This window comes from Pygoscelis adeliae, unplaced genomic scaffold (assembly GCF_000699105.1).
Source record: "Pygoscelis adeliae isolate BGI_AS28 unplaced genomic scaffold, ASM69910v1 Scaffold179, whole genome shotgun sequence".
NCBI lineage: Eukaryota > Metazoa > Chordata > Aves > Sphenisciformes > Spheniscidae > Pygoscelis > Pygoscelis adeliae.
In genome coordinates this window covers 1,561,428-1,576,620 of record NW_008825612.1, presented here as the reverse complement: position 1 = coordinate 1,576,620, position 15,193 = coordinate 1,561,428, and positions in this window count along the sequence as shown.

Genomic DNA, 15,193 nt, shown 5'->3' with positions numbered 1-15,193 from the left:
AATAAAAAATAAAAAAAAATCAAAAGATTGAAGCACGTAAATTGTTGGGAACACTTGTGAGTCTGTATGGTTAATACATTATTTAAAAAATTGACTATATGTGTTCCTGGGCAGGGCCTTGAAGTATCAGTACTGCTGGTATTTGCTTCTATATTTCTGCTGCTGATAATGTTATTACTGCTGTTGTATACTTACCATCTGTTCAGTGACTATGTAGTGGGTATAGTAAATATCAGTTCAAAGTGTGATTTTTCTTCTAATAATTTCTTTTTGAAAATGTTTGTGTAAAAATGAATGCTTTGGAGAAATCTGTACACCTGTATCTTGCTGGGAATATTATACCCAGGGTCCTTAGAGCTGGATGCACTTGCCTGCGATGCTTAAACTGTAAGACATGAATATCTTCCTCCTGATGGCTTTAAATTGCATTTGCGCATTATTTATTTATTTATTTTTATTAAAATTAACTGTATTTCAGTGTTGACCTTTTGTAGGTAACTGCTGAAGCATCAGAACTTCTGTTGATATCCCATATGCACTTTATCCTTGGGCAATGATGAAAAGCAAATGCACAGGTCTTCAGATTTAAGTATTTATATTTATTCGTTTAATGGGTGGGCACCCTTCGGGGTTTTCTTTCTTCTCCAGGGACGTGTCTTATGGAGACTTTGACTCCATTGGAGGCTAAGGAACTCCTCTGGAGTTTATTGCCCTTGTCCTTCTATCGTTATGTGGCTTGCTGAGTTTCATTTCAATTCGGCAGTGGGTCAGGAGTGTCAGCTCTCTTTCATGTATAGCTCCCTCAGAGGTTAAACCAATAGTGTTTTAAGCACATCACTTTCTTTCAATGAGGCTGTTGCTGGGGTAATTCTTGCAATTTTTCAGCTTTCATATTTTGCATTGAAAATTTAATGTTAAGGAACAAAACCTACATAACAAAAATCTGAAAGCAACTACTGCATAGCTGGTTTTAATTACCTGGAGTTAAAATGTGGAGTAGAAAACTTAAGTCTCACTGCCTTGGAGCTTGGTATGTGAGAGATTTTTCTGAATATAACTTGAGCCTCGTCTCATTCTCTCCTGGTTCATGAGACTGATGGAGACCTACTTTCCATGATTTTGTATTTAACTTTTGAGACCTGTTGACCTTCTCAAGTCTTTGTGTGGGGTGGGAAGGAAGATGGATTTTTAGCTGGTCATGTGCATGCCTGTCAATCACTCAGTAGGCCATGTGAGGGCTGCACTTGGACCCCCGATGGGAAAGGCTGCCACACTGCTGCTGGAGCACATGGACTCCTGCTCCTGGGCTCACGATCAGTGGGGCTTCCTGAGAGTGGCTCCTTACTAAGGAACATGCCTCCATCTGCTCCCTCTCGGCATCCTTCACTTGGTCCACCTCCTCTTGCCAGGGGGCTGGAGGGCTGTGGGGCTCCACTGCAAGTGTGTAAGGGGTGAGGTATGGTAGGGAATGAGAGGGGAAGAGTCAGAAGGTGGAGGCTTGGGTAGGATGCCTGGGATTGTCAGGAAGCCCTTCTGCAGGGCCTTTGAGAATTATGCTGTCCATGCAAGCAGCATGAGACAGTGGCTTCAAGGCTTGTGCGTCCTTGAGCATCCACTCTGAGCACTGCTGTTTTAGGTCACGCAATGCATTCGGCCGGGTGAGGATCTCATCCCTCAACTGTCTCTTGCATCGTTGCTTGATTTGGCAGCAGACTAATAACAGCTGCCCCTTGTTGGGTTTTACTGTGTCACATATGCATGCCATAGAGTGTATCTCACTTGTATGGGGTTTTCTTTGGCACGTGCAATAACTTTGCCGCCCTTAAAGAAATCATAGGGTTCTTCTGGAAGTAGCAGTAAAGAACTGTGCCTCTTTTGTGAGAACAAAACATCAACAGTGTTGAAGCTGAGTAAAAGTTCACCTTACCCTGTATCTTGTCTGCAAAACCACAACTCCAAAGTTTCACAAAGAAACAGGCTGCCAACCGAGAGATTGCTTTTCCTCCTTTGTTACTAGAAATTACAATTACAGTTGACTGGAAGCTTCCTTTGTCTGCAGGCTTCAAGCGTAAGAAACACTCTGCTATTTTTATTAGTACAGTTTTTACCTCCAGTACTGTAGAGAAGTGCCTGGAGCTGGGATGTCATTTTGAGCTGGGATTCATCAACTTCAACTAGTAGACACCTGCACTGCAAGCAGCTGATCTGACTTGTTGTCTAGATTCCCTTCGAAGTTGATGGAGAGAAATGGATATTTTCAAGAGGTGATTTATTTCATGCCATGGCAGCTATCCAAAATCAGTCAGATGTATTGAACCTTAGAAGTTTCTACTTCATCATTGGTCAGAAAGGAGTCTGGACAACTAACTTTTTCTTTGCCTATTTAAATTTTGCCCAGTTGAATACAAGCCTTGAAATCTGTATTCTTATTCCTCTAAGCAATATTTTATTCAAAGGAGGCTAACATCTAACAGTGGATAAACTGCTCTCCGTTTGTTGCTTTTGGGACAAAATTTACTGGCCACAGATTCTTGCTCTGAATGAATTGCCCTTAGCTTTTCTGGTGATACAGCAACATGGGATTGCCTGTGAATACTTGCATGGACCAGCTGAGCCCCTGAAAGCCCCTTGAGATTGCTGTGGGAATTAAGTGACCAAACACTTTAAGAGGCTTTGGAAAATATCAACTCATGGCCAGCTTTAGTGTTTGGTAGGAAACATAGCGTGCTTTTCCTCCCCTCAAAAAGTCCAGTTAAGAAAAGACAAAGATTCATCTCACTTCTCAAAACTTCTTGCTTCTTCCAGAAACAAATTATTTCAGAAATTCTGAGATGTTCGGCTGCCTCAGGCCCCAACAGTTTGCTTGGTGGGTGGGCTGCCTGGGCTGGCCGTGTCTGCAGGAGAGCTTCTGGGTAGCTGGAGCTCTTGAGGAAGCTGTCTGCTGCCTGTCAAATCTTCGGTGGCATCAACATGCTCCTGCACAACACTCTTGATCCTTCTGTAGGAGCGTTTTTCTGACAGAAATCTCTTCATCGGAAAATCTTCAGCCAATTTTGACAGATAGCATGGATTCACATGCTGAGCTATCTGCAGAACGTGCCGCATGTTCTTTGCATTAAATAGGGCGAGTGTGCAGAGGGAAAATATTCTCCAAGCCTGCCAAGATGGATAATTGAGCTTTACATCCTTCAGTGAATTCCTCCTGTCTTTCTCCTCTATCTGGTGATCTCAATTTAGTTCTTTCTTGGAGCCCCTTGCGTTTGTGTACCTCTCCGTCTCCCGTGCCTAAGGTGCTATGCAAAACTGTAGTGAATAGCCACCTGCAGACCAGAGGTTTCCCACCGCCCACACCACACACACTAGCTGAAATCTGCATCTCTGTGAAGTACTTAATGTGGAGGGGGGGAAGTGTTAAAGTCCATTTAATCGAATGTGCCACTCTAACTGATAATTTAGCACCATTTTGAGATAAAAATTAGCATGTCCATGAGAAATAGTGACTCATTCTTTGATATAGCTCTGCCTCAGAGTCCAAGGAAATATTGGAGCACCCCAAGCACAGGGCAAGTAAGGAGAAACGGATAGTCTCTATTCTCAGTAACAGGGGGGAAGATAAAACAGCTAGGTGTTTTGTAGAGTTTTTTCTTTTTTTCCTTTAATAAAGCCTGTTGCAAGTGACACCTTGAAAAATGGTGAGTTTTTCCCCAGCTATGAGCAAAAATAGGAGCTGAAGAATAAAGTTTCTGTTCCCCTCTCACCTTCAGGTCTCTTCTGTGGAGGATAGCACAGGGTGCTGGGGTGTTGTCCTTGCTTCTTTGTGCAGGAGATCAGAGTCAAACAATAAATTACTTTTTTTTTCTCCTCCCCCCCAGCCCTTTGGTAAAGTAGGCAGGCTTTTCCTCATCTCTTAATATGAGCTCTGATATTTGAACACTATAGTGTTGTCCATTGGTCTCTCGTTTCCACATGGTGCCAACATAATTACATTTCTTTTTAGAGGCCTCAGATTTATGTTTCAGCCAATTTTACAACACTGTTATGCTTGGAGTAGGAAAGTAGGAAGGTTTTACTCTGTGCATGGATAGGTCTCTTATACCTCCTGGACCTTTATTCGAAGCTATGCTTCCTAGAAGTAGCTATGAGATGCCAGATGCCTCATGTCACGCACTTTCAGCAGACATTTATTATATGATTCAGTTAAAATCTTGAGATGGATTATCTTAGTGCTTATATACAGGCATGATATCTTCAGATTTTCAGCTTGCTGACATTAAGTGTATCACAGCGAAGATGCCAATTGAATTAGCTGTCTGGTGAGACTTTTGAGAGCTGGGAAAGTAACTCTGCTTCCTGCTGTTTGGCATGTGTGTGGAGGTAAAAATTGCCTGGCTGCTCAAAGAAATATTTAGAAGTGATCTTTAATATTAAATGTATTCAGATTGATTTTTAATGGTTGTAAACAGAAATATCATTCTTCTGTCAAACAGGAATATGGGTGGAGGAAGCTTACAGAAGTTCAATAGACTTTTTTTTTTTCTTCCCCACTCCAGTTCTTCCTGGGAGGACTCAAGTTGCTAGAAATAATTTTTCTCTAAAAGTCAGGTGAAAATTCTCAATGGGGATTCTTTAGGTCTTGGCTGTGAAGATTGGAGCCAGCTTAAGACCTTCTTGTCTCCTGTGTTGCTTCTTCCTGCTCCCTTAGTTGTACCAATATAGTCTTTTGGAGCAACACTGTGTTACAGAAATGATCCAGGTAAAAATATCTTTCTAGAAAATGAAGGATGGGGAGTTATTTTTAATCTGACTTGACCTCTAACATTATTTTTGTGCAGAATGTGGATATAACTGTTAGAAATTAGTCACTGTGGAAATCAAAGCTACAGAAAGCTTCACAAAGTGGCCACTCTGTGTGGGAGAGGGCATTTTGCCTTAAGTCTTGGACTTGAAGGATTGAAAGCTGAAGACATGGTCTCTATTGGAGCAAACACAGACAAACCACTGCTGTAAATACAGAGGTAGAAGGCTGCTGGCAGGAGGTGCATCATGCTACTCTTAAAGCCTGTTAAAATATTTCCATAAAAAATGGTTTTGACAGAAAATTCATTTTTTATTAAACAAAACTTTTTCTGTAGAAAAATGCCCTCCCTGCTCCCCTTTAATAAAAGAAAAAAAAAAAAAATCATTCAACTTCTCGTCCAGAGATTGTGATCTGGCACTTGCAGAAATAGCAATGAGTCAAAAAATACTAGAGTCAGAAGAGGCTGTAGCTTATGTATTTTGAGAGTGTAACTGAGGAGTCCAGTACATGCAGGAATGTGAGTCAGAGTTAGTAGGGTCTGAAATGCACTTCCCATGAGGCACGGAGGGAAAGATCTCAACTGCAGTTTCCTAGACAAAAGCTGTCAGGCTTCTGTTTAATTTTTCTGCCCTAGAGTCAACATTTTCCAAGGTAGAGCTGTCAGTTGCCTGCTACAGCTGAAAAGGCAAGAAATGTGTTGACCCAACCATAGCACAGGCCTCACCTGCATGCCTGAAAGCCCTGTCTCCACATCAGCTCCGAGGGTATCTGCAATTTCCACCCCTCCTTTTTTTTTTTTTTTAAGCTCTCTTTTCTTCATGTGACTTTCCAGTCATACTTTTCATGCTCAGGTTTAAAACTTCTAAATACAAATGTGAACAAATAGCTGGGCTACATGTGCCCTCATGTGAGAGAACGTTCTTGTGCTCTGAACAGCTGTAGCACGTGGACGTTGGCAGTGTCACTTCCTTGTCCTGGCCAGGGCAGAGCGCATGGGGTTGGCTCAGAGCAGCAAAGTGCTGCAGCCAATGTCTTAGAGGTGGTTGTGCTTCTCTGCTGGTCATGGGCAAAAGAAGAAAAATGCAACCTTAAATTATGTGCTTATGCTGGCAAAAGTAAGAGAGCTCAGACGTTTACTGTGGTGTAATTGGCAAGTCAAATTGACCTGCAGCCACATACAGCTGAGAGATGTGTGATGGAGAGGGGCTGTTTGTTTCCTGGCTGGATTAGCAAGATGCTGGTCGGTACTAGGGATGTGCCTGTCTCAAGGTATGTACTACTGCCCTTTGAGTGACAGCTGAAGAGACCTTCTTTCCCCATGCCAAGCTCAGCTGACAGTTGCAGCCTCTGAATCTTCCCTTAACTCATTCATTCCTTCTCTGCAAGACTAACTCTCCTTGAGAAGGTGAGACTGAAGCACTCCTGTCTGTTCCAAATCAGTTTCTACTGATGGGACCTGGAACAGGAAAGGAGTTTCTGTAGCCCAAATGATGCCGAGTGTATGCTCCGTAGTACCACTCTATGTTTCCTCAAATGTGTTGCTTCGAAAGATACTGGAATATGAATGGTGAAGGCACTTTGTATGGGAGGACTGCACATGTAGTAAGCAAGCACTTTAATCTTTCATGAAGGGTTCACTTCCTAATGGCAGGAGTGTTTCCATACCTAGGGCTATCACAGGGGTGCCAGTGTTGATGAGAACTAGCAGATTTATGATCCCCCCGTCACTGCCTAACAGGGAATCATCAGAAATGAAGGCATAGGTCTTGCACAAGCTGATGTGGGAGGCAGAAATAAAACTGTTCAGGAATCGAGCTCATGCACCTTTGTGTCTGCTGTGAGTTCTCTCTAGTGGGTTGTGGTTTAACAGTAATGGACTGATGCCAACCTCACATCCTCCATGGGCTGTGCATATAACATGCTCTTGTTGGCATCCAGATCAACAGTTTATATTTAACCAAATACATGTTTCCATATGTAATTCTGACGTTCCCCTAGGAACTGTTAGGAGACAGTCATTACAGGGCCCATTTGGTATGTACCTGGAAGTATTACAGACCCCAGTATTCACCTCTCCTGGCATCAACACAATGTCTGGCCAATACCATATTCTCAGGCGGCTGCCAGGAACTTTGGCAGGGTGCGGCCTGCCAATGAGTGGGTTAAGTGATTCGTGCCCTTGCATTGTGAAGTGCTACTGACTGTATGCTGTGACTGTCTGACCTCTGTCCTGGCTATGTCCCCAGAGGTGGGGACATTTGCTTAGGTCATAATTCCTTGGTACTAGATTTTTTTTTTTCTTCTATGCTGGGGTGACTCATATTTTATTTATTGGTTTGTAATCTTTGCCCAGTTACCAGTGTGCAAAATTGGGAAACAGACCCTGTTGGGCAATTCCTTTCTCCTCTTACTTGCTTCTCACTGCCTAAAGCTATCCCAGATCCTCCATAGCAGCTGTTCTCAAACACTTCTCCATCAGCCTGTGCCTGTTTCCTCCTCCTCCTCTCCTCTTTCTGCAACTGGAGGCATCTGACTTCACCTCTTTCCTTCACTAGCTCTGTCTTTCCACATTGTGAGTGAGTGAGTTTGGGTTGAGTGCAAATTTGGAGAAAGGTTTAGCTGCGTCTGGCCCTAGAGTTAAATTAATTTTGGAACATGCAGTACCGTCATACCTAGAAGAGCAGTGATGAATGCTGCTTGCACCACGACCAGAAGGAGAATAAATAGCTCCAGCAAAAGAGCTGTTTGCCATAATGTGTGTATTCTCCAAAATCACTGAGGGGAGAGCAGTGCCATGCTCAGTTTGACGGTTTCTCAAATGGACAATTTCTTACTATTTTCAAGCAGCACAAGCATTTCAGGATGGTGGGAGCCAATGACCTTGTCTGCATAAATTAAGATATCAAAGAGCTCATCTATCTCTTCTATGCTCACCTGGATTCAGGAGATGCAAGAAGAAGCTGGAAATGAGACTCAGAGGTTTATTTTGTTTGTTTATTCAATAGTAGGCCTTGGATTTTGGTTTGTGACTCATTTCTGTTCTATTCTAGGCAAATCCCCAAGACCTTGCCTCTCTCCTTTTCAGCTGCTCACCATATAGGCTATGTATAATACTGACTTCTGAGACAGAAGATGCACTAGGAATTAAATATTCCCATATGCTATTAAAAAGACCCCTCAGTATGTGCTAGGCCATCCCAAAACCTATCCCAATCCTGCATGTAAAAAGTTGTTCAAGTTTTACTCTTTTAAAACACAAAGTTTGAGAAGCTAGGTGGTAGGCTTGGAAAACATACACAGCAACCAAAGCAACTGCAGCCCCTGTGAACCACTTCTCATTTGGTGGGTGAGAAAACACCTCTCCATTAGGAACCCAATATTGACTCACGTGAATGTGAACGTATGCCTGGAGACTCCCTGAGAGCCAGAACTTTGGCGAGTTCATATCATAAATAGTATAAATTGCAAGCTAGTGCAAAGCTCTCTGCTAGAGCATTAACTTTTAGTCTGAGATACTTTTTATGGGACTGCCAGGCTGAGTCATCAGTTGATGTATGGAGAAGAGAGATACAATGCATATCTATCCTCTCTTGCTAAATATGTTGTGAATTAGAGAAGGAACTTTTGTCTGCAAGTATAAACTTCCTTTATGGTGCCTTACTGCATAGTGGGGGTGGGGGGGGAAGGCTCATTACCAGACTTGGATAGACGCTAAACTTGATAACGTGGTTCACTTTTTGCTATGACATGGAGCAAAAAGAACATTCCTGCCTCAAAGTCTCTGTGGACTAAGCTGAGGCACTGACTGGCTACAGAACGACAGTTTGCAAGTGCTTGTGGCTGTTTTCTGTAACCCTCCCCAGGTGATGCAGTGTGGAGAAAGAGGGAGGAGAGGCCCAAAGAGGTTCTCTGGAAGGATGCAGGGAGCTTCTGTTAGTAATGGGGGAGGGAGCATGGTGGAGGATGTAAGAGGTGCCGGGGTTTGAAATCATAACCACTGTAGACTGGCTCCTGGGTAGTTCTGGGCTTTTGATTAATCTGAGAGATAATGAGGAGAGCAACAATGTGGGTAGCTTTGAAACTGAGGACAGATGATTTAGATTTAGTGAGATACAGAAGATGACCTGGCTCTAAACTTTTTGCGTCATCTTTTTTGCTCTTGCCCATCTTTCACTTACCTTTATTTTACATGTTTTATGTCAAAAAGACCTCATATATTAATTTCCATTTAGCATAATAGAGCATGCATCACAGTTGCATTGCTTATTGGTGCTGCAAATACCAGGAGGGTATTGTTTGTGAAACCTTTTTATTGTACAGTTCTATATCATTATAGAAAAATCAATGACTCGTAATTAAGACTTTAAAAAAAATGTAAGCTAGTACCTTAATCCTAGATAAATTTGCTTTTATTTCATAATAGCATAAAAATTTATCTGCCAAGAGCATTATTAACTAGTTCAGGTTTTGGATATGCAGATACAACATTTATGAAAAATACAATGAAAAGATTTATTTCACATTCAGCCTGAAAAACCTTACATAACAATAGGTTTCATTAAGGGAAAGGACTTGAAGACAATGTGTTTGTATTAAAGAGGGGGAAAAAAGGCCCTAGATACAGAAGACATTTCCTGCATCTGAAGTTCTCTTGTCACTGTGGAAATCTAAAGAACATATACTATTGGTATGTGTTTTTGCTCCGGAATGTTATAAATATTTGAGCAAGATCAAACAGGACACCAAAGGAGCACTGTTTCAGTTGTGTAGCTTTTTAGAAAAATAAAGCAGATCCGTATCCAGTGAATATGGACTGGCGTCAGACAAAGCTCAGTGCTGGTGGTATTTAGTCTGGGATATTCTGTTAAGCAGCATTACAAAAACCATGCTTTTCAATACAGAAGCCCAGTAGGTGATTTCTTCCCTCTGGATGCCCTCCCATGTCCCGTCTTCTGGTTTGTGGAGAAATGGGCATCTGCAGGAGGTGGAAGCCAGAGGATGGGACTTCCCTAAGCAGGGTAGTTCTTATGCAAGGCCTGTTCAGTCCAGTGATTGGATATGGAAACTTCTGGCCGGAACTGGATGTAAAGTTTTTGCTTTGAGTTTTAGGTGCTATATTTTTAAGCCCGATAGTTATTTGCAGCTCTCCATTTTGTATTATTTCTGCACTTTGCAGAAGCCTTTGTTTTCCAGTCATGCTTCTGAGAGCTGAACATGGCCCTGTGGAGGAGAGGCACTAGTTTGTCCAGTGAATTTTAGTGTCTGGATCGAACTGACAGACAATACCTGAAATCCCAAGACATTTCATTGTTTGCCTTTATTCCTGATTAGGCTTTGTCTTGGCAGATTAATTCCAGCTACTGAGAGGGGGAGACTGTTTATCTGAAAAGCCAGGAGGCTATCACAGAGAAAGCAAGGCAGTGCTTCATGCTGAAATAGTAACAGTGAGAATCCCAGTGTCCTCTTGGCCCATCTTAACATAGTTTGGACGTACAAAATAAGCATCCTGCCTCATGTCAAAACCTGGATGTGAGTTAACAAGAACCTCTGTAGGGACTCTCTGCTACATGCATGTCCATACCAGTGTGTCATACCCAACCTGAAATGAGGCTGTCGTAGATCATCCTCCGGGAACTGGTGCCTTCCAGTCAACGTTTTGGCTGTGTCTTGGTATTTGTGCTGCAACGAGGAGCGAGTGTGGCTTCAGTGTCACAGCAGACTCTGCCAGTGACAACCTGTTGCAGCCAGGCTGCCTGTCTCTCTCTGTCCTGGGAGTTTCTGTGGTCTTTTGTTGCTTTGTCGAGATAAATTCACTGCCTTTCCCCACTCCTGCCTGCCTGTTTTAGCTGTGAAAACTACGTTTCATGTAGTAATGTTCTATTTCACTGACTTACGGCCAGAGTAGCAATTCAGTGGGAGATAGGAGCAATTTTAATTTTTATTCAGGGTGCTGATGGAATAGTGCAGAGCAACTTATGAGGCTAGATGGACCCAAAAGACCTTTCTTTGACAAAAGGCACCACCAAGCTACTTGCTTATGTTAGAGGAGGTCACTGTGGTTTGCAAACATTACTAGCAAGTAGCAAGATCAGCGGTTGGGACCAGTGTGTGGAAAGGTATTTGGGCACATCATTTCTTCTGATTGCTTGTAGGGGGCAACCTTTAAAACCCAGCCCTAAATTTCCCCCTCAGGGGCTTTGAGGTCATCAATGTGATGGCTAACTTGGGGTGTCCTGTTGCCTAGTCAGCAGCTGAGGCAGGTACCTGAGCACGTATTCCCACATCCTCCATATCCAACTAGGAAAGGAGTCAGAAACTTGAAAATGAAAAGCCAAGGAAAGACAAGGAGGGTGGCTGCGCTGGTCCAAAGGCCTGTCTAGCTCACCATCCTGCCTCTGGCAGAAGGTGCTCAGGGGAAAGTTGTCCTGGGTCCTTACTGCCCCTTAGCCACCAGTGATGTCTTCATCTTTAATAGCCCAGGGTGGATTTTCCTCCCATGAAATTATCTAGCAGCTTTTTGAACTCTGTGCACCCTTCTGATGTCTGTAGCTCCAGCGGCAGGACATTACACAGTTTAATTTTAAGCTGTTTTGAGAACTGCTTCTGTTTGTTTGCTTTAGAGCCTGATGCCAGCAAGGTTCATCTGACGCCCTTTGGTTCTTGGATTGAAAGCGGTGGTGAGCAGTGCTTGCCTTCTCTGTGCTGCTTGTAGTCGTACAGAGTGTGGTCTAAAGCAAAGCACATCACCCTCCCTAGTGTTTCCTGCCAGCAAACGCCTCGCTGCTCTCAGGAAGGTTGGGGTTTTACTCCGGGTTGCAAATAGATGCCAGTCTCCGCTCAGGGGTCAAAATGTTGTATGTGGTGTGGATCTCAGTAGGAGCAAAAGCATTTTCCTTCTGTATGTGTAGATGCATTGATAGCACCAGTCCTGACTTTTCAAATACGTCTGTGATTAGAGCTAGTGTCCAGGAGGTGCTCACCTTTGCTTTCTTTACATCTCCTGCCAAAGAGAAATTTAGACCTGTTTCTTCAAAATGGCATGAAGGGGAAATATAGAGCTAAAGGGCTATTTTGAGTTAGACTTCTTACTGACTTATGGTGAAATTGTCCCCAGTTGTGCAGAAGAATTAAATATCAATTGGCCAAGTCCCAAATGAGCCTGTGGCTTCAGAGGGAAGTCTGGGCACCAGTGGGGCAGAGGAAGATCTCTGGATTTGGGTCTGTGCCCCAGTTAATGTCAGGTTTTATCTCACACAGATTACTCTGCCTGCACACCTTGCCTTTTTCTCGGTGGCATCGGAACAGGGAAAACATCAGAGATCCACAGCAGACAGAGAACCAGCTTCCTTTCCATTTAGGTTATGATCTAACAGTGGAGAAGCTCTGGATTTTAGGGTAGCCCTGTGGCAAGACTGAACCCAGCTGGGCACGGGCTGGTTAACACGCAGACAGTGATGATAATACTTCTGCCTTCCAGAAGCTGAACTTTTTCGTATGCTGATCTCCAAATATAATAACGATTCAAATGGATGCAGTGACTTTTACCAATTGTACTCTCAGTGTATTTCTGGTGTGGATAAAGTATCACAGGTAAAGAACCACAATAGTAATGAAAGGAAGGAACTGACTTCCAGTGGATAGATGGATAGCTTCCCCCTCGCTCCTTATGACTATACCTTAAAGCCTGTTGTCCTATGGAGAGTACTTTGGCAGCTAACAAGATAGAAACAGCAGGTGAAGTTTTTTGTGTTTTAGGAAATATTCCTGGTATTCCCCAAAATCGGAGTGTCTCTCAGTTTCCTGGTGTCTAATAAAAAGGGAGCTCATGTTAAGGCAGTACTGTTTTGGGATGTTTCTTCTCTGTTATTGAAACGTTGCTATTGAAACTGTAGGAAACTTAATATGTTTTGAGATATCTTACTCCTGTAGCAAATTGACCGAGGGGTTAAAAACTTTTTGGGAGTTATGCATGTACACACACTGCCAAGTGGCATCTGTTGTGGAAGTTTAATTCTGTTTGGAAGTGAAGGCAAAAATGGGCAATGGCGACTGAGAAATGCTTGTCTTCCAAAATTGAATGAATGATGAGGTTTGAATTTGAAATATGAAAATTAAATCACTGCTGGAGTAGAGAAGACATTGCTGTCAAAAGCATATGCTTTGGGACCATGTCTAGAGAAAAATTGGCAGTTTTTGTGAATCCCTGGCTTGTCTTAACTGAGCCAGTCTATTGTAGATGGATTGAACTCCTTTACAGGATGTGCTTTGGGGATGATAAAATCTCTTTGAGATCAGAGAAGGAACAGCACAGGACCCTGGTCTGCTCACAGGCAGACAGTTTGGGTGCTGCTCTGTTCTTAAATTGATTTTCTGGCAAGGGAAGAGAAAAATGATGGTTTTTTTTTGGAAACTTATTGATTTATAAAAATAGTTGTGCCTTGAATTTAGAGATGTAATAAGTTTAAATTCCATAGGTGAGAGATTTCCTCCCCTCATGTTATCTGACATGTTTGGTAATAACCTCCAGTGCTATGCTGTCTGTGTCATACTGTTGGAAAGGTGCAGGATGGTAAAATCTGATATTCAGTTGCCTGGTTCTGCTTTTCTTTATTAGAACTGGTATGATACAGAGACTGTAAGTAACCGAAAGCTTCCCTTTGAATTCAAAAGGCAGAAGATCAGATTTAGTGATGAATACAATACTCTACAAACAGGTCCCTTGCAGAGATGGAGGGGGAAAATTGATTTACCTATTGCCTGAGCATGGGAAGATTTGGGCTTGAGTTCAGTTTTCAAAACTGAAGACTAGTGTTTTACCAGAAAGCTGCTCAGGACCTGATCTGAGCTCACAACAGGCTATTTGGATCGCTCGTTGCTTTAATGTTGGAATTGTGTAATATTTCAGCCACTTCTCTAAATGGTTCACATAATAGCGGCCACCGTGTCAATAATAAAGGCCTCTCCTGGAATCTGCCAAACAAAAATGCTATGCTTTTTTGTAGTAACTTCCTGTGGTATAAATGATGGCTTGTACATCTGAAAAGTAGTTTTAGAGGGCTGCTGTCTCCAGCTCAGCTTTGGGGTGCTGGGTTCAGAGTTGTTTTTAAAATTTATAGTCCACTTTGACTTGACTACACTTCTGGGATGGCCTTTCTGGCATCCCTCAGCATGGGAATGACAGGAATAAAAACATCCTTTTTTTCCCACCACCGATTTCAAATGCTTCAGAACTGCTGATTGCAGCACAGCCTGAACAGCAGGCATTTTTTCTGCATGTTGCTTTTATGCAAGGTTTAGATTAAAAGCACAAAGAGCAGAGAACGGCTCACGCGGTACAATGAGCAGAAGTTTGCCCATGTTTCTCTGCTGTGGTGGCAGGTACTTTTGTGTCTTATTTAACTGGTTACTAGTAGCAGTCCTGACAGAGCCAACGGTGGAAAATGCATATGTTTCAGTAAATGCAGTGAACTTTGCTTTGCTGTCCATGTTGTGGTCCTGCGCAGAGGGTCTCCTGAGAAAGTTAGCACTGGTGGTGCTAAGGGCATGCCAGCTGTTACTTGAAGGAGCAGCAGCTCCTGGAGCAAGCCAGAGCCCTGGTAGGGAGAGCCAATGCATAGGTGGCTTCAGGGGAGGGGAAAGGAGCAATGAAATTGGACACTACTTGGAGCACCGAAAGAGACCTGTCAGGCCACAAACTTAACTCCCAAGTCTTCCAGATACTCTGCATTCCTCTGTGTTAGCTTTGTGTCTTGTCAATTTGCTGCCTGGTATTACAGCTTCTCTTCTGCCCGTTGGCAACTGTGTGTGATTATCATCGCTTGGGTTGGTCTGTATGGTTTGAGAAGTAGGAAGAGTGGTGCTACCAACAGAGATACACCACAGACAGGACCTTTGGATTAACAGAGCCTGACACAGAGAGCTTTCTCCTGCAAGATGGCCCAGTCCTGTCATCTCCTCAGTATGCTGGAGTCCTACCTTGTCTCTGTGCACAATACCTACCCCAACAACAGAGGAGACTGCATCTTGTTTAGGAGTTTTCTTCGGCCACCTGAAAAGCCCTTCAGCAAACCTTGGGGGGATGTATGTGCTACTATCTGAAGAGACTGGGCTGCCCTATTTCTGTGAGCCCTACACAGAAGTGGGTTGCTGAAGGACAATTCTTGCTCTCGGTACTCTGTGCGTGACTGATCCAGAAAAGGATGGTTTTGTTGAGACTTCAGTATTTCTGAAGGAAGGGGCGCATATGCATGTGTGTGGGGAATAAAAAAAGAAACATTAGCGTGTTCTGACGGAGTCACGTCCCCACTTAACTTAATGACAGACACCCACTAACTTCACAGGGGTCAAGATTTCAGTATCCTGTGTGCGGGGGATCTGTCAGTAATGCTATCCTTG